This window comes from Notolepis coatsorum (assembly GCF_963971535.1).
Source record: "Notolepis coatsorum genome assembly, chromosome: 6".
In the NCBI taxonomy this organism is placed as follows: domain Eukaryota; kingdom Metazoa; phylum Chordata; class Actinopteri; order Aulopiformes; family Paralepididae; genus Notolepis; species Notolepis coatsorum.
The window spans coordinates 119,015,215-119,035,509 of NC_140170.1; positions in this window are offsets into that span (position 1 = coordinate 119,015,215).

Here is a 20,295-nt window from a genome sequence, read left to right on the forward strand (position 1 = left end):
TAATCTACGAATTCCAATCTGGCTTCTGAACATCCCACTCCACTGACACATGCCTTCTCTATTTGAACAACCACATCAAACAAGAGGTGGATGCGGGCAAATACTGCGGCATGGTCATGCTGGACCTCCAAAAGGCTTTCGACACTGTCAATCACTCCATTCTGATTGACAAGCTAAAAGCAATTGGTTTTGATAGTTCATCAGTGAGCTGGATGCAATCCTACCTGGAGGGGAGAGAACAGATGGTGGAGGTAAATGGCACACTACCCCCCCCCCCCCCCCCCCTCCCAGTGAGCTGTGGCGTTTCACAAGGAAGCATACTAGGTATATATACTACGTTACTGTTCCTAATTCATGCAAATGACATGTCATCAGCTTGTGACTGCAACCTGTTTCTGTTTGCGGACGACTCAGCCCTGCTGGCTTCTGACAGGGACAAGTTGCAGGTTGAAAAAGCCCTCAGCTCTGAACTCGGCAGAATCTACACCTGGCTTGCTGATAACAAACTATCATTACACCTGGGTAAAACAGAGTACATTATCTTTGGATCAAATAACAAAAGCAGCAAGGCCAACGGCTTCTCTGTTACAGTGGGTGACAATTGTCACAAGGAAAGATGACATTACATACCTGGGTTCCATCCTAGAGGCAAATCTTTCCTGTGACAAAATGGCAACCAATGTAATAAAAAAAGTCAACCAATGAACAAGATTCCTGTACCGGATCTCCTCTCTGGTAAACAATAATAATAATAAACTTTATTTGTATAGCACCTTTCATACAGAAACTGCAGCTCAAAGTGCTTCACAACAGAAAAAAGACAGGCATAAAATGAGCACATGAAGTGCAGACATATAAAATCACAGTTTTTCACATTAGGATCTAACATCCCAACAGGCCACCTTGTTTATGGTTTGAGTCAGTTTTAAATAGACAATAATAAAAAGAGTAAGATAAAATAGACAGAATAAAATAGTGCAATAGTGCATTGCAATAAAATAGTAGAATAGAATAGATTAAAATAGTTCTGGATTACTGTTCAACAGTTCAAAGTCGTCTTTACCTTCTCTGTTTGGTATCCACAGTTTAAAACTTGACAGTCTTCCCTCCTGTTTTATACCCACTTTGACGCTTCGAACCTCCCACTCAGGGCAAACCTCCCTCTCAGGGCGCAGTTCCCCCTTTCAGGGTGCAGTTCTAGGCTTGGGTCCTACACAATTTTAAAGCCTGATAGTCTCTTGTTTAAAACCCACAGTTTAATACCTGACAGTTTTGAACCTGTAATAAAAAGTAATAGACAGAGTAAAATAATACAGTGCTATAAAATAGTAGAATAGAATAGATAGTAAAATTATGCAATAGAATGGACAGAGTAAAATAATGCTACAGTACAATCAACAGTGGGGTATATTAGAAGGATATGGTGAAGAGGTACGTTTTTAGCTTATTTTTGAAAATATTAAGAGATCTAGCTTCCCTACTGTCCATAGGTAGTGTGTTCCATAACTTGCATAGTTTGCAAAGGCTGCATCCCAGATTCTCCTGTGGTTTTGAACCTTCAATAGACCAGTAGTAGATGATCGCAATGTTCTAGGAGGCACATAGTTGACTAGAGAATTTGCAATGTAGCTTGGTCCTGTTCCATTTAGTGCTTTGTATATAAGGAGGAGGACCTTGAAATAAATTCTAAATGTTACCGGAAGCCAGTGTAGGTTAGCTACTGTAATACTGGACTGATGTGGTCTCTCCTCTTGGTTCTAGTTAGTAGCCTAGCCAGGGCCGCATCAGGGGGTGTGCGAGCAGTGCGGTCGCACAGGGCCTCGCGGGAAGGGGGGCCTCACAAAATAATTTTTTTTTTTTTTTTTTTTTTTTGCGAGGCCCCCCTTCCCGCAAGGCCCTTTTTCATCACAGACATAAAATCTAGTTTTGCTTATATGCTTATATATTTCACATTAGACACGTTTGTAGAATGTGTCTGACTTGTTCCTGGGTCTGCAGTGACATACTCACTATTGGAGCTCTGGGGCTCTGCAGCAGACATACTATTGGTTTCAACGAAGGGAGTGGTTACTTACATCATGTGTAGTACGCCGGCGTGAGTCAGCTGCGTTTGACTATTTCGCGCGTGCAGCTTTTGACTATTATGCTTAGTTATGCCAGCCAAGACGAAGAGGTCGGTCATTATCAGTCGGTCGGTCACCAAGGAACGTTGACGAAAGGCCTCTCGCTGGCGGGACAAATGGCCGGAGCCTTGTCATGATGCAGTCGGGATATAGCCATGATGATGTCGGCTAGTAGCTAGCTTAGCTAAAAGCTAACTAGCGTTAGCTAACCTAGAGACAGCGCATGCAGCCAAGATGAAGTGGATGGTCGTTTGGCAGATGAACTTCGTCAACTCCACGCGGTTGTCTCCATCCTCTTGGACGTTTGGTGAGTTTTTAACCTATTCTATTAACTCTATTCTATTCCCGCCGTGGACATCTCTCTCTCTCTCTCTCTCTCTCTCTCTCTCTCTGGAGCTAAACTGGCCGACTAGCTGTTGTAGTACTACTAGTAGCTAACGGTGTGTGGCCTGGTGTCAGCACCTGTATGTAGCCGCATAGCTTGCTTCTGCGTTAGCTAATGGTTAGCGATAGCCTGGTTGAGCTAACTGTTAGCCAGTTAGCTGTTTAGCTACGACGTTAGCTGCCGGCTGCGCTCGACTGGGAACGTTCGTTTGATGCTATCAGTTAGCCTTGAGTTAGCTGTTAGCTTGTGCTACGACCATTGACATTAGCCGTGAGAATAGCAGGGGGTTCTGGCACTCTGACTACGACATCATCTTTGACAGAAGATGTAGTCGGGCCTGCACCATGACAAGGCTCTGGCCATAGCTTATTTTTGTCCCGACAGCGAGAGGCCTTTCGTCAACGTGGAGACCTGTGTTGCGGCCTTTCGCCCTGCGTTCCTTGGTGCAGGTAAGATTAATGAAAATGTCATGACATTACCCCACTCTTCCTTCCTTCCCCTCCTGAATGTTTTGTTAATAACGATGTTTTTTTCCAGGCAAAACATATGTTACTTCACAACATTTGGAGATACGACATGTGCTGTGTGTGAATTCATTGTCTTGGTCGTTTGTGTAGCTTGGGTAGCGTTGGGCCGTTGGCCAAAGCTGTGTGTGGCCTGGTGTCAGTAGCCTACCTGGCTAGCCTTTAGCTGTCGGCCATTGGCTCCTTGCTGCTTGGTTTTCTCTGGTATAGACCCTCTTCTCTTTGGATTTAAGTGTTGATCTTTGTCCTTTTGGATCTATGTATATTCATGTTGCCTTTGTGAAGTTATCTTTTCCTTCTGTTTTGTTCTTTCATTAAAAGTTGAATATCCTTTAGGGGGTCATCTTTGCTTATCTCTCTCATACATGCTCTCTCTCTAACACACATGCTCTCTCTCTCTCTCTCTCTTTCTAACACACACAGTCTGCCTATGGTGGCCTTTCTCGATGGCTAGGCTGTGCTCGCTGAGTCTGTACCTAGTCAAGGATCTTCTGTCACAGTGCTCAGGTATTCTGCCACTGTGTACTCTCTGTTTAGGGCCAAATAGCATTTCAATTTCTTTCCAATGTGTCTCTCTCTCTGTACACTGTATATTGACTGTAGAACGGGAGCTCTCTCTCGCTCTCTCTCTTGCTATATGTTGACTGTATCATGCCCAGCCTCGGGCAGCGCTATTATTTACGAATATGTTGACTGTATGAAAAAAAAATATATATATAGACGATGACATGTAACAATGATCAGTTGGACGTGGTGCATCTCAGGATGTCCACCGATGTCACAGATGACACAGAGGTTTAATCTGAGATCCCAAGGAGAGGAGAGTGATGGACAGCTGTGGGAAATTAGATGGTTGTCGATGGTAACAGATGGTTGGCATAGAAACAAGGCATCTCAAGAGCCCCTTTTCAAGCCCACGCATTATCATCGTATTGTATTGTAACAAAAACGTGGGTTGTACCACAAGCAGGAGAAACTGCTTGTTTGCAGGGGAAGCTGCTGTTTCTCAAAGCCCTTAAATAATCAAATGCACAACCGGGGTACAAAAGGTAACACTCTTTATTAGATAAAAACCATAGATAAAGAGACCAGAGTTAATATTCCTACCAGGGAGAATGGGGTTAACAGACCAGGGGGATAACCAGCCACAGTAAGGCTTCCATTGGAAATCACTACACCTCGGGCTAAGCCTAATAGCCTAGCTTTAGAGTACACCACTAACCACGGCACGCTACCCTCTACAAGAGGCACTGCACATCACCAAACAATGCACACAAAATCAACCAGCACTGCAACCGCCAATCACTGGTTCAACGTGAACACAGGACCACCTCCCGGTGCTAATTGCCCCTCCCTCATCTGCTTCCGCCTGCCACCCTTCAATTAGTTAACCTGTTAAGCTGTAGCCCTATTTTCAGAAATTTCGCCTAAAGGTACATGCCTAAGTAAATGGAAGATTGCTCCACTTCTACAAGGCCAATATGCATGTTCTTGGTATCTTGGAACATCTAGGGACCTGGGGGTATGTATTTCCAGTGTCAGAAATATTGTGTCTGTTACTAGGCTTGAGTAAATTGTAATGAAAAAAAGGAGAATATAAATTATGATTTATTTTTGCATCTGTGCCGGTGAATAACACCATGTTACAATTGTGCTGGAACAAAACTCACTCACTGAGCTCATTCAGCACCTTCTTGAGATCAAGTGTAAAGCAAATTAATAAAGGGAAGATGATTAAACAGAAGGATTTGTAGATACAGTAATAAATGATAATCTAATACAAAAAATCATATTTGACCTTGAACTTGACCTTGACCTTATTATGGTAAAATCATACATCTATGGATAGGGAAAATGCTCCTCTTTCCAATGGCAGGGTTACATCTGGATTTAGTCATTTCCTTGGGGTTTTACGATAAATTCTTATTTTCTGTAAATTGTATAAAACATCGGTACAAATTTAAATATACAATTTGACTGCTGTTTTAATAGGGTTATGGTCTTTACTCTGGCTACAAATAAAAAATTTAAAAACATAATATCCTTTTAACACATCCACCGCCAAAAACGGCTTACGACGGGTTTCAAGGTCATGCGAATTCCGCCATTCCACGGCGTACGACGTTATTGAGATCATATTACATTTTTTCGCCATGGTATTCATAACTCCCTCACCCAGCCTCGGCTGAGACAGTGGGACTCGGCACAACCGTGCAACGCTTCAATACCGCCACCCGGTGGATGATCGGGCGAGTTACAACCGGAAATGGATCTCTGGTGATCTCTGTGCATCTGGGAAATGCGTCCGGCAGTCACATATTGTTGCGGGACTCTAGACACACATCTGTGTATATGGATCGCTGCTAGGGATGCTCGATATTGGCTTTTTTACCGATACCGATATTGTCCAACTCTTAATTTCCGATACCGATATCAACCGATATCAACCGATATCAACCGATACCGATATATGCAGGGTTTCCCCCCCCAAAAATTTTATAATTTCAGGTAATTAACATTACATATCTCTTGTTGTGGAATTAACACATTATGCATACTTTTGACAATAATTAAAATCTGAATTTGTTCTTACTTGCTTGCCTGGGTAAATAAAAGTTATAGAAATGTAAAAAAAAAACGATACCGATATTTTCCGATATCACATTTTAATGCCGATATCGGCCGATAATATCGGTAGGCCGATAATATCGGACATCCCTAATCGCTGCCATAACTCAATAATCGATATGATTTGGGCGTTTATTTCGCCATACAAACCGGAAATGGATCTAGTCGATCGACGCCAAATAAGTGGGATATTTTTCCTCCAGTCTCATCGGCGAACGGTAAGAGGACAGTAACGTTACTTTCAGCGTGATTGCTTATTATTATTAATGCAAACTGCTCTGATCAATATATCACCCATACTACATAAAGCATTTACTGACGATCACGGAATTATAAACGACCCCCCCCCCCGTTCATCCACGCATGATGAGTCATAACGTTTAGAATCGTATTCAGTTGGATTTTTTTATATAGCGTGTATCACGAATAAACTGCAATCGATAATCTATATTATGCGTTTAGGCCTATAACTAGCGTTCTAGGAATTACCGCAGTTAACGAATATTTTTTTAATATTCTAGACGTTATATTCATTTTCGTATGAATCTATGAATGAAAAATTATAACGTTCCTACATCCTGAACGATAGATAATCGATGTTGAATGGGCCATAGTAATGTCAATTTAGCAATACAATTTAAAAAGTTATAGCCCTGCAAAGAAGGTGAACATCTCCATAGGCTTAGAGTGGTGGCAGAGAGTGGTATGAGAGGGGCAAACTGCGTGGCAGTTAATGTGTTAACATCCAAGGGCCCACATTTGGGCCCTCATGAGGACGATTTGCGATGCCACTTTGCCGACCTCTAGCGGCTCGGGTGTGCATTTCTTAAAGCCCTATTTGTTGCCTGTCGATTGCCCTTTCAGGTGACAAAATCCGCTCAGCGGTTCTCGAGTTATATGCCAATATGTGAGAAGTACACATTACCACCCCGACTCCCGGGACTCCCGCTCCGTCAATCATTTGGCGATCTCAAAAATGTTTGGACAGGGTTGTAGCCAATGAGTGTGGCTTTCCACTGATACCCCACATGGGGATCTAATATGGTATCTTCCGCTTCCCTGTACTGTGTTTTGTTTGAACCAATGAGAATTCATGTTGCTACCAGTCACACAACCCAGAGATCTCTGTTGGAGACCATTGATGAATGTGCACCCTTGTGCCAGGTGGGCCCTGATGCCATTCTTCAAGGATTGGTTCAGCCATTCAACACCCCAGTTCACAGCCAGGTTGTAGAACGACGTGCGGATATGACGTATCCCCTTACCTCCCAGGTAGGAGGCCAGTTCGTGGGAGATCATTTGGGGGCCATTGTCCATCGTGATTCTCTTGGGCAGGCTCCAGCGTGTGAACAGGGACTCGAGAATCTCAATCAGCTCCCCGGCTGTGACCGAGCCCACGGGCGCACCTCAGGCCACTTGGAGTGGAGGTCGTAGACCACAACGAGGAAACGCTGGTGGAGCAGTACCCCATGCAGTTCACCACAGATGTCGAGCTGCAGGTGCTCCCAGGGCTGGGACGCGTGTATCACTTCCGCAACGGATTTAGTCGGATTTTGGTTTCCGGGTTCGCCTGATTGGCCGCGACGGCCACGTGACACACCGTGGCACGCCCCTGCGGCAGCGGCAGACTTCACTGCCGCTTTCCCACTTCAACGCCAGAGCAATATTGTCGCGCCATCTTCTGAGTGCAGACGCGCTGCTGTTGCTGTTTAATAATATTGTCGTGTTGTGGAAAGCAGGATGAGAGAGCGTAGATTTCAGTGTGTATCATTTAATTATTTATCATTTAACATTTGAAAGGCATACATTGTTGTCATACAGAAGTACAGAATACTTTTATCCAAAATGCTTCTTACTGTTACTGTTAGAGACTGTGCTAGACAAGATAAGTATGAAATAAAATCTACGCTCTCTCATCCTGCTTTCCACAACGCGACAATATTATTAAACAGCAGCTCTGTCATTGAAGTGGGAAAAGTGAGCCGTATTGTATATTAGTACATTGCGCAGTATATTGTATATTGTATGGTAACTCAGTTACTTCTATTCTGCATCGAACATTGTACATATGTCTATACTGAACAGCGTGACCTCTATTTTTACTTCTATTTTACAGTAACAGTAAGAAGCATTTTGGATAAAAGTATTCTGTACTTCTGTATGACGACAATGTATGCCTTTCTACGCTCTCTCATCCTGCTTTCCACAACGCAACAATATTATTAAACAGCAACAGCAGCGCGTGACAACAATGTATGCCTTTCAAATGTTAAATGATAAATGATTAAATGATACACACTGAAATCTACGCTCTCTCATCCTGCTTTCCACAACGCGACAATATTATTAAACAGCAACAGCAGCGCGTCTGCACTCAGAAGATGGCGCGACAATATTTCTCTGGCGTTGAAGTGGGAAAGCGGCAGTGAAGTCTGCCGCTGCCGCGGGGGCCTGCCACAGCGTGTCACGTGGCCGTAGCGGCCAATCAGGCGAACTCGGAAACCGAAATCCGACTAAATCCGTTGCGGAAGTGATACACACGGCTGGGACGGCCAGTCCAACGGTTGCATGGGTGGGGGTGGGGCTGGGGCCCTGGTCTTCCCGCTCAGAAGACAGGGAGCACAGTCCTTGACCAGGGTCTCGATTTCCCTGTCGATGCCTGGCCACCACACCAAGTTTGAGCCTGACTATGCCCAAGTGGCCCACGAGCGACGCAGGAGTCGTTCCAGCACGACAACTCGTCCCGGAGTCTGCTATAGGGAAGCAGCTCATCAGGTGTCCTCGCCGGCCAACCCTGTCTGATGTAGGTTGAGAGCGCAGAGAGGACGGGGTCAGCAGACGATGCGCCTTGGAGCTCCTGCAGCGACGGAGAGGGAGGGGAGTGTGGAGGAGGTGAACCAGGTCATGCTCAGCCTGGTCCCGATTGGGAGTCGAGGGCGGGGCCGTGGGGGGACTGGGGATTGCGCGTGACAGTAGGTCAGCTACCACGTTGTCCCGGCCCGGTGTGAACTGCAAGCCGAAGTTGTACTGCTGCAGGCGGTCAGCCCAACGGTGGAGGCGGACCGGTTTGTGGCCAGTGCCTGATGTGGCGAGGAGGGTAGTGAGAGCCTGGTGGTCCGTCCTAAGCGTGAATGATCGGCCGTAGAGGTACATATGCCAGCGCTCACATGCCCAGATGCAGGCCAGGGCCTCTCGCTCCCCCACTGAGTACCTCTGTTCTGTGGGGCTGAGGGCCCGTGAAGCGAAAGCGACCGGCCTCTCCACTCCTGTGACAGTACTGCACCAATGGCTGCGGCATCACACGTGACGAGGGTGGTGCTGTCTAGGTCGAAAAATGCCAGGACTGGTGATGAGGTGAGATGGGACTTGAAGAGGAGCACAGCATTTGAGCAGGCAGGCGTCCAGAGCCAGGGCTCTTCCTGCTTCAACAGCTTCCGCAGCGGTGCCGTTGTGGTGGAGTAATGTGGCAGGAAGCGGAGGTAATACGCCGTCATGCCCACTCAGGAAAGAGGCCACCTGGGCAGCTGAGGTGGGCTCTGGGACACGGTGTATGGCCTCTGTGTTTGACTGGAGCGGGTACATGCCGTCAGCCGAGAGGTGGAACCTAACAAAGTCAATGGTTGTGGTGGGGAAGACACACTTCTCGCCATTGAGTGTGAGGTGGTGCTTCGCCATCGCACTTAAAACGCTATGGAGGCTCGCATCATGACTGTCGGCGGTGCACCACGATGTCATCAAGGTAGATGGCCACCCCAGGGATCCCGGCAAAGTCTGAGGCCATGATCTTTTCGAAGCAGCTGGGGGCGGAGCAGCTGGGTGATGAACGCGGTGAGGTTGTGGCTCTCTGGGTGTAGTGGCACCTGGAGGTACCCCTGACAAAGGTCCAATTTGGAAAACACCTTGGACCCGTGGAACTGGGCGGTGAGCTCCTCTGTGGTTGGCAAGGGGCATTTATCGAGGACGATGGACTTGTTTACCGCTCTCAGGTCCACGCAGAGTCGCAGCCCCCCTGATTTCTTCTTTGCTACAAGCAAGTTGGAGATCCAGGGCGACGCGTTCACCTGTTCGATGATGTCGTCGTCCAGTATCTTCTGTAACTCTGTGGCGATGTTCTCACGGAGAGCCAGGGGGGAACGGCGAAGGGGCTGGATGACCGGAGTAACTTTTTGGTCGAGCAGGGGCTGGTGAGCGAAGACCTGGAGGCAGCCCACGCGGTTGAAAAATGCAGGCCACTGTTGCTGCCAGGAGACAGCGGCGATGGTGTGGATCTCTGAGCCTGTGGTGTCCAGCTGAGAGAAACCGAGGCCACTGAAGAGGTCGAGGCCGAGGAGGTTGGTCCCTCGGCGTGCGATGTTGAACTCGAAGGCAGGTAGTGTCTTTTCTCCATACCTCACCAGCAGCTGGAGGGAGCCAACGATGTCGATCTTGGAGTTGGCGTAGCTTCGCAGGGTGGTGGTGGGCGGGCCCAGTGGCTTGTGGGAGAAGAATTGCGAGTACGTCGCCCAATTCAGTAGAGACACTGTGGCTCCAGTGTTGAGGAGGAGGGGCAGTATGATGTCACCGACCACCAATGAACACGTTTTGAATGGCACTCGTCCTGAGCTGACATTATGCATGATAGTGGTCGGTGGCTTGGAAGCGCTAGCTGGGGCTGACCTGCAGACTTTGTGGAAGTGGTTTAGCCTCCTGCAGTTGGAGCAGGCTTTGCCACGGGCAGGGCAGGTCTGGGCTCTGGGGTTGTGCGAAAGGGAGCCACAATTCCCGCACGGCTGGCGTGATCGGTCACGTGACTGGGAGGCTAACAGTATACTGTCCCCGCTGTCGTCTGCACTCACGTTGAGGAGGGACACCCTTGAGCTGAGCGTGCTCGCAGCCTCTACTGGCGTGTGTGTGTTGGGGCTGGGGGAGGTAGACAAGCTAGCTGCACAGTTCATAGCAGATTCCACCTACACTGTTAGACTAATAGCTACTGCTAATGTCAGTTCGCCTTCAGATATAGTTTTGGTGGACTCGGTGCGAATCTGGGGGTGAAGTTGCAACATTGTTGCATTCTTCATTTGGTTCGTCTGCATTGCAATTTGTCAAGCGCACCAAACTTTCTGAACAATGTCACGCGGTCGAAAAGGGCGCTCGTCTATTGGACACAACAGAGTGAAAATGTGTGTGTGTGAATGAATGGGAGCCCTATTGTGTGTGTGTGTGTGTGTGTGTGTAGTAGACGCAGCAGGAGGAGTGTAGTGGAGAGAGAGTCAGGGAGCGGACAGTCTCTCGGTTTGATTGCACTGAAGCGCCGGTGATGAGTTTTTTGTGCGCGTGTGTGTGTGACTGCAAGCCCTGTCTGACTCCAGTTCCACCATTTGACCGAATGTCCCGCATCCCGCATATTGAGAGGATGTCCCTCTTTTCGAAGCAAAAAAATAACATGGGTCTAAAAGCCCCTCCCTACAGTAAACGTAGCAACCCGCCTCTTGTCCACACACATTGCTCTGCTCGTGACGCTACCTCATATCACAGATCTGATTGGTTAGGTAGTAATTTAGCGCTCTGCTCGTGAGAGTCGTGAGTCACTTCCTATATTTGTTCCGTGTTTGGTCCGATGAAGCGAACCGAGACCTACGTTTTCAGGCGGACCAGAGTTCGTGTGTTTGGTCCACACCAGAGTTCGACTGAGCATTCACACCACCCAAAAAAACTATCCAAGAAAACGAACTCTGGTCCGATAGTCCGGACCAAACAGCTCTGGTGTGAAAGCACCCTTAGTGTTCAATATGAGTTGGTCTCTAACCATTTCATCTTGTAATGCCCCGAATTTGCAGGAGCTAGCCAAGCCCCATAGGTCCGCGACGTACTGCGTTATTGACTCGCCAGTACGTTGATGCCTCCGTCAGAATACAACTCGACGGAGGAGTGCACTCTGTGGAGTGGCGAACGCCACAACCGACGCATATGTGTCTAAGGTGCAGAGAGTTTCACACACACACTGTCCCTCCACGCCTAAACAGTGCAGTAGTAATGCACGTTTCCTCACCGCGGATATATCCAAACCGGTAGCCAGAGGATACGTCTCGAACTAGGAAATCCAGCGCGCCCACGGGACGGGCGGCTCACCAGGCAGAGGTAGGAAGGGTGGAGGGGGTGGGATAGAAAATTCAGCCATCTCTCGTCGCCAATGTTATGTTGAAATAATCAGACAACGCGTTGTTGCAGCTTAACGGTGTTTACTCAACTGAGACACACATGCATGGTAACGTACATCGTAACATCAACGTCAACGTCACGTTCAGCCATATGCCATAACGTGAAACTCAACTCATGAACACGACACTGTCGCAACAGTCAGAACACTGGTTTAAGTGCTGGCACTCGGCAATGCTCTGGTGAGTCTTGTACAGAACTGACTCAGAACTTTCTCTTTATTCCGGGACTCTAGTGTATTCACCTTCGGGTTGTGTTTTTCTCATTTGCCCTTAAAGGGACAGTGCTGTATTTTTTGTTGTTCATGGACTCTAGCGTATTTCGCCCTTAAAGGGACAGTGCTGCTTTTTTCCCCTGTGAAATAAATTATGCCCTGTTTTTGGCTAACTCTGATCACTGTCTTGTGTTGTGCTATTGGGGTTGCTTACAAACTGTAACAGTTCCCTTTTTACCAATCGGTATGAAAAGTTAATCAGCTCTTCATTGGCTATTCTTCATGACCAACCTTTCCATGACCATACACCTTTTTGTGATAAGCCACTCCCATTGCCACACCCCATTTCTGCCAATTGACATGAACAGTCACACACACATTTTACCTCCATGCCAAATTTCAGCCTCCTAGAGCGCAAATTTTGGCTGCTAGAGGTTGGGGACTCATTTTGGACGAACCAACAAACAAATTAATCAACCATCAGAGCAAGTTATAGAGCTGCTGGTCGCAGGTAATACAGATGATTCATGGGGACGCAGATAAGGAAAGCCACATGCTCCAGTTTTGTCATTGTTCAACTGTTTCAATTTATTTTCATACAGCATGATGTGCTGATTTGAACAGGATTTTGCACATTATGTCCATATATCTGGTTCAGTGGTTGACTAAGGGTGGACCCTGACCCTCACAACCCTCCTTATCATTGTTTGACGCCAACATTCTGGAATATCATCTTCGTTGGTCAACATTCTATCGTGAAGGAGTGGCTCCCACAAGAGAGGAGAGAGTGAAGGAAGGAAGGAAGGAAGGAAGGAAGGAAGGAAGGAAGGAAGGAAGGAAGGAAGGAAGGAAGGAAGGAAGGAAGGAAGGAAGGAAGGAAGGAAGGAAGGAAGGAAGGAAGGAAGGAAGGAAGGAAGGAAGGAAGGAAGGAAGGAAGGAAGGAAGGAAGGAAGGAAGGAAGGAAGGAAGGAAGGAAGGAAGGAAGGAAGGAAGGAAGGAAGGAAGGAAGGAAGGAAGGAGATGGGAAGGGAGGATCTGCTGGGTGTGATTGTACCAACTGTTGAAAGAAATAAAAGTGAAATGGAAGCAATGGTCGAGGAGAGGTGTGTGTGTCATAATGTGCATTTGTACAGTATGTGTTCAATGCCCAACAATCACTATAGCGATAATGAAAGTACTAGAAAGGTGCGCTCAGTAGAGTGCAAATCACCACCCATTAATTTTCTAGTAGCCTACACATTAGGTGGGGCTTAAGTGTGAGGGTGAGATGGGGCCATAATAGACCAATGAAAGTAGACCTCCCCACATTATGCCTATTACACCATTACACCAGCACAGTATTACACTATTACACAATATTACACTACTACACTATTAATAGTCGTCAAACTAGAGTGGTCTAGAGGTGGTGGCAGAGAGGAGGATGAGGAAAAAGCTGGATGCTATACTGGAAAACCCCTCTCAACCCCTCTATGAGGAGCTAGCTAAGAGCATGTTCAGCAATAGACTGGAGAGGTAACGGCTGGAGAACTTGAGAACTGTTAGGACTGTCCAACTCCTAAATACTGGTGCAGTGTGCTACTACACATGGACCATGCATTCCACTACTATTATTACTATTATCACTATTATTACCATGTTCTATCACTATGTTATATGTTCTATTTCTGTCTGTACCTCCACTCCCCCATGCTGCTATGACATCTGAATGTCCCCAAGCGGATTAATAAAGGAACACTTGACTTGATACTTGACACTTGACACACTATTACACGGACAGAAGCATAGACAGACACACACACACACACAGCCAAACAAACAAACGCATGATCTCACCCCAGGCATCACCTGGTGGAGACAAAAAGAGAAAGGAACCTGTGGTGTTTGGCTGATGTGTAAAAAGAAAAATCACTTCAAGGTCTCTCAACTCTTCTGTTTTCCAGAACACCAAGACAGGAGGAGGTGAGCTGAAATATATTGATTGATTGATTTTATTGTGGATTAGAGACATCATCGAAGGGATAAAAACATGATTAAATGCAAGCACTTATTTTCATCATGGACAGGACATACAGTATATCAACATAAAACATTGTACATCATCATAAAAACATTGAGAGAATATATGCATATAGAAGATAAAAGAAAAATAACTATGCTACCCTCTCTTTCCTATACCGATAGCCAGTGGCTCAGGAGGTAACTATGCTACCCTCTCTTTCCTATACCAATAGCCAGTGGCTCAGGAGGTAGAGCAGTCACCTGGTAATCAGGAGGTTACTGGTCCCACTCCTCCCGGGCAGCTTGTCGAAGTCACCTTGAGACCCCTAATTGCTCCCGATGTGCAGGTTGACGCCTTGCATGGTTGCCTCTGCCATTGGTGTGTGAATTTGTGAGTAAATGGATAAAATGTTAGGAACAAATTGTAAAGCGCTTTTGATAAAAGCGCTATATAAATGCAGCCATTTGCCTTTTGCCATGTTCGTCCAGACATTTTGAAGCCAGTTAACCTAGGGGCCTGTTTAATGCTGCTGGGCAGGCTGTTCAACAGTACTGCAGCTGAATAAAGGAATAAGGTTGAATCTGAAAGGGAATATGTTTGTGTCTCTACCTCTATATACTGTATAGAGATAAAGACAGACAGACAGACAGACAGACAGACAGACAGACAGACAGACAGACAGACAGACAGACAGACAGACAGACAGACAGACAGACAGACAGACAGACAGACAGACAGACAGACAGACAGACAGACAGACAGACAGAGACAGACTAGCTACAGTTACACCTGTCACTTCAAAGAAAGTGAAAGAGTTCTCACTCCTCTATTTACATTGCTCATCAGGGCTACAGCGCTCGAGTGTGAAATGTTTCTCTTCTCTTGGTCTCGCAGATTTTATTTTGACTTATCTTGGTCTCGGCCACTATTGAATTTTAAATGTACTTTTTACCCTATCTTTGTTGCCCTACCTCACCTATCTAAGAGTTTTCAGATGCACAGCAGATGTGTTTTCTTTCTCCAGCACCTGATCTGAAACGAAATGATCGGCTCAATGCATTCCATCATGCAATCCACCAATGGAATGCAGAGCATTATACATGCCGTTTATTGCCTATTTTGGTCTTTGTCTTGAATAGGACTTGTTGATATGTTCAGGATTCAGTCTTGACCTGGTCTCAACCCCCTTTTGGATTTGGTCTTGACTCAAACTTGACTGGTTCAGGGGGGTATACTGCTTGGGAGCAGGTTATTTAGCTAAGAGATTGAACGTAGAAAATACCTTTACTTTGAAATGTATTAATTTATACATTTTTATAGACTGCAAACCCGGCTGTCCCTGATAAATTGAAAGATAGATAACCCCATCCCCCCTAATTATCTATGAATGTTCCCCATTTGGGGAATTTGGGGACATTTCAGCATACATAATTTTTCAGTAGCCTATATAATCCAAAGTCTTTACATTCAGCTTTAACATTTACCACCAAATATAGGACATCCAGGGGTTTCAATTTAAAAGATGAATGCAAAATATTACCTGCATGAAATTATTTGTCACAGGTAACATCTGAATAATTTATTAATAAAACAATTTTAGTACACAATTGCATATTTCTATAAAGCTTACATGAAAGTCATATATACTTGTGACTTAATGATTAGGCGGAGATGATAAGCCTATTAATTTGGGCAACAAATTTCTAGTGACTCATAGCCTACTTATTACTTGGATTCTCCATGTTTAAATTCACCATATCTATACATTTAGTTCTTCCTGCATACTGTTAAAAGACAGGTCCCTGTTTGGGATTAGCCATCTGTTGCTGAAACCGAAACAACAAACATACCCTGGGTATTTTGAACTTGCTTCATAGTATAGGCCCCTGGTCTTGAACTTGACTTTGACTCAATCAAGGTGGTTTTGACAACAGCTGTGTTGTTCATACTGTATGTACATTGTGGTCAGATATCATCCAGACAATGTAGAATTCCAATCGCAAGGCCAGCCTGACTGCTTTGGAATGGAGTCTGGCTCATCAGATCATAATGTGAGACGGCATTCGATGGCATGATGATCAGACGACAACAACCACATTGAAACACATGTAACCGTAACCAGAGACAAAGAACACAAGAAACATCAGAACACCAGGATCTATAGCAACAGAAGGACAGAGACAGACAAAAGAAAGAAAGTAGAGACTGATGAAAGAGGATCAGAGAGAGATGTCAAGAGACAGACAGAAAGACAGACAGACAGACAGACAGACAGACAGACAGACAGACAGACAGACAGACAGACAGACAGACAGACAGACAGACAGACAGACAGACAGACAGACAGACAGACAGACAGACAGACAGACAGACAGACAGACAGACAGACAGACAGACAGACAGACAGACAGACAGACAGACAGACAGACAGACACTAGACAGACACTAGACAGACAGACAGACAGACAGACAGACAGACAGACAGACAGACAGACAGACAGACAGACAGACAGACAGACAGACAGACAGACAGACAGACAGACAGACAGACAGACAGACTAGGGTGACCAGGTGTCCCCCTTTTGGTTGTACTGTCCCACCATTTGACCAAATGTCCCGCGTCCCTCATATTGAGAGGATGTCCCTCTTTTCGAAGCCAAAAAAAACATGCGTCTAAAAGCCCCTCCCTACAGACAGTAAACGTAGCAATCCGCCTCTTGTCCACACACATTGCTCTGATTGGTTATAGTACTTTAGCGCGCTGCTTGCCTGCTTGTGACGTGACTGAGACTGAGTCGTGACGCTACCTCATATCGCAAATCTGATTGGTCAAAAAAAACACAACAACATTACAAGCGAACTAGTTCAAGATGGAAAGCAGTAAAAAGAAACGGACCTGCAGTTACAACCAAGACTGGCAAACGACACATGACTGGGTGAGGCAGATGGCAGGCAATCCGCAGCAGGCTTTCTGTGTTTTGTGTCATAGTTCGTTTTCAATTGCGCATGGAGGAGAATACGACTTGAAGTGCCACAGTGGACGTGAGTCTCACTTGAAAGTGGCTCACCAAAAAGAAACATCCAGATCTATGGATACGTTTCTTTTTAAACCAAACAATGATAGCCAGACGGACAAGGTCACTGCAGCTGAGATAACAAGTGTCTATCACACAGTACAACACTCCCATTCATACAGGTCAGCCGACTGTGGTAACCTTTAACCTTTGATTTAAATCTATTCGGTGAAGACCATGGCAGTTATTCTAATATAGAAACACAATTTATTTGTATTATTATTTTTGTATTATACTACACTGTTTTCCCTAGTTCTGTGTTAACAGGGAATATCAAACACAAGACATTCCTGTCAAGTGATGACGTTTGAATATTTAAAACAGATGTTAGGTGGTATTTAATTTGTATTTATTTTGATTTAACCTTTAACCTTTGATTTAAATCTATTCAGTGAAGACCATGGCAGTTATTCTAATAAGAAAATGTACATTATCTATCTGTCCCACTTTGTCCCACTTTGTCCCACCAAAATCGTACTGTTGTCCCACTTTGTCCCACCAACATCTTACTGTTGTCCCACTTTTGGACTTTTTGCATCTGGTCACCCTAAGACAGACAGACAGACAGACAGACAGACATTTTGAAATTGATAGGTATAAACAACATATAGTACATACATATCAATCAACCAATCAAACTTTAATACAGACTCATGCTCCAGATAAAACAAATAAAACATTACACAACCTATATAAAATTACACACAAAAGGCAAAAATAACATCACTTAAAATACACATCAACAAGACAAACAGGGTTGCCCAGCCTCATATGTTAGACTCTATAAATATAGGTCAGTAATAATTCAGTAATATAATTGAATTATACTGTATGTGGATTTAGAAAATATTATAAGATGTGTATACATATTTGAAGACAAGAGCAGGTAATCCGACAGAAGTAGACAAGAGAATACAAAAGGAAGGAGTGGGAGAGTCAGGGAGAGAGAGAGAGAGAGAGAGAGAGAGAGAGAGAGAGAGAGAGAGAGAGAGAGAGAGAGAGAGAGAGAGAGAGAGAGAGAGAGAGAGAGAGAGAGAGAGAGAGGGAGGGAGAGAGGGAGGAGAGGGAGAGGAGAGAGAGAGAGAGAGAGAGAGAGAGAGAGAGAGAGAGAGAGAGAGAGAGAGAGAGAGAGAGAGAGAGAGAGAGAGAGAGAGAGAGAGAGAGAGAGAGAGAGAGAGAGAGAGAGAGAGAGAGAGAGAGAGACAGGGTCACTCCTAGAGAGGTTGTATACTGTATCTGTCCCGAGTGTCATTGAGCGGTGGATGTTTGTCATACTCTCCTCGTGGTGCCGGTGATAAATAGAGCTCAGAATGCCATGCCATCGTGCCGAGGTGGCAATTCCAGAACACTACTCTAATCCCCAGCATTCCATCCAGACATTCCCATCAGCTATGTCCAGGAAGAGCATGGCAAAATAATTGTACTCTGGCCATTGAAACAGTTTCTCACTCACACACACACACACACACACACACACACACACACACACACACACACACGCACACGCACACGCACACGCACACGCACACGCACACGCACACGCACACACACACACACGCACACACATACTGTATGGATGAATTCACACAGATGCATGCATGTACTAGTTCTCTCTCTCTCATTGTCCATTGTCATATTTGTGATGGAATTCTATTGATTTACACTTTACAGTTATTCCCAACAGTCACCACTACCGGCCTAACCTAACCCTCATTATTTAATGTCATGCTAACCTTTAATGTGTCATCTTGTATATTTTGCCATTGGTAGTACGTCACAGAAAGACAAATTCCTCTACATTCATTGCACACACTCACTCTAAACATTCACCTTTATCATTAACTTTTTAACATTATACCATATTTGATCTCTACCTCATTTTTTCATTTAGTTTTATTGTGTTTGTTTATTGTGTATTTTTTGTATAGTGTTTGGTCTTTATTCTTTTTACTTTTTTTACTGTATGAAGCACAATCTTAGGGGGCTCATATAGAACCAAGCATTTCACTGTAATGTACTTATATGTGACAAATAAAACAAAACTTGAATTTGAACAATATTGATGTAACTAAGAGCTTAATCTTTTGTATTGGTATTAATTGGTATTTCAACTAGAAAACGAGGTTGACTCAGACAGAAGCATGGTGCCGGCTTCTGTCTTCCCCAGAGAAGGACAGTGGCTGGGCGTGTAGTGAGAAAGCATGGCTGCATTCCAGTTTGGCCAAATAGCAAACAGCACACACACACTTGCACGCACGCACGCACGCACGCACACACACACACACACACACACACACACACACACACACACACACACACACACACACACACTCACACGCACGCACTGAACCTTAGAACCCCTGCAAAACCCATGCCCACCGACTCTGTTGTTGTAAACAAAATCCATGGACACTGCTGCTGGAAACTTCCAAGGGAAAAACAGCTGTCCACATCTGTCACTTCATGGATGTTGGATACGGATGGTACAGATATTTGCTGACAAAGATCAAAATACCCTTTCCAGTTTTCCCGCATACACCAGGTTTGCAATAATATAACCTGGATACAACTTGTCTATGGTGCAGTAATATGGCACCTGTGGTTTTAACCTGACCACACTGTCTACCCGGGGGCCCTGACCACAGCCTCATTGCAATGTATTGGTGTCTGGCTTCAAGCCGTGCCTGATAAGAGATAAGAGAGGAAGACTGGATTGTTTGTTCCTGCGGTCTTCTGAGTTCATTACCTTTGGCTTCCTAGCCAAGATATGGTAACCAACGGTTCTGAAAACCAGTTCATCATACATAGATAAGAGTGTCAAGGCTTTTCTATGCTTACAAACAAGCACAGACATACTGTAAGGGGGGGGTGTTAATTGTTATATAACGGTGACCTACAGCAGAGATTCCTAATCTCTCTTCCGCAGGCCCTCCTCCCTTAGTCAACATTTAGGCCCGAAAAATACATTGTTTTTAATGCTTGAATAACATTTGCTGTAGCCTATCCTACTGCGGATATATAAAAACAAAACCTTTTTTTGTACTCTTGTCCCAAGGTCGTTGGCCTGGATCCCAGTTGAGAACCAGCAGGGTTGGGAGGATTACTTTAAACACTTTAAACATTGCAGATCACCAGTAAAGATTCAGTGAC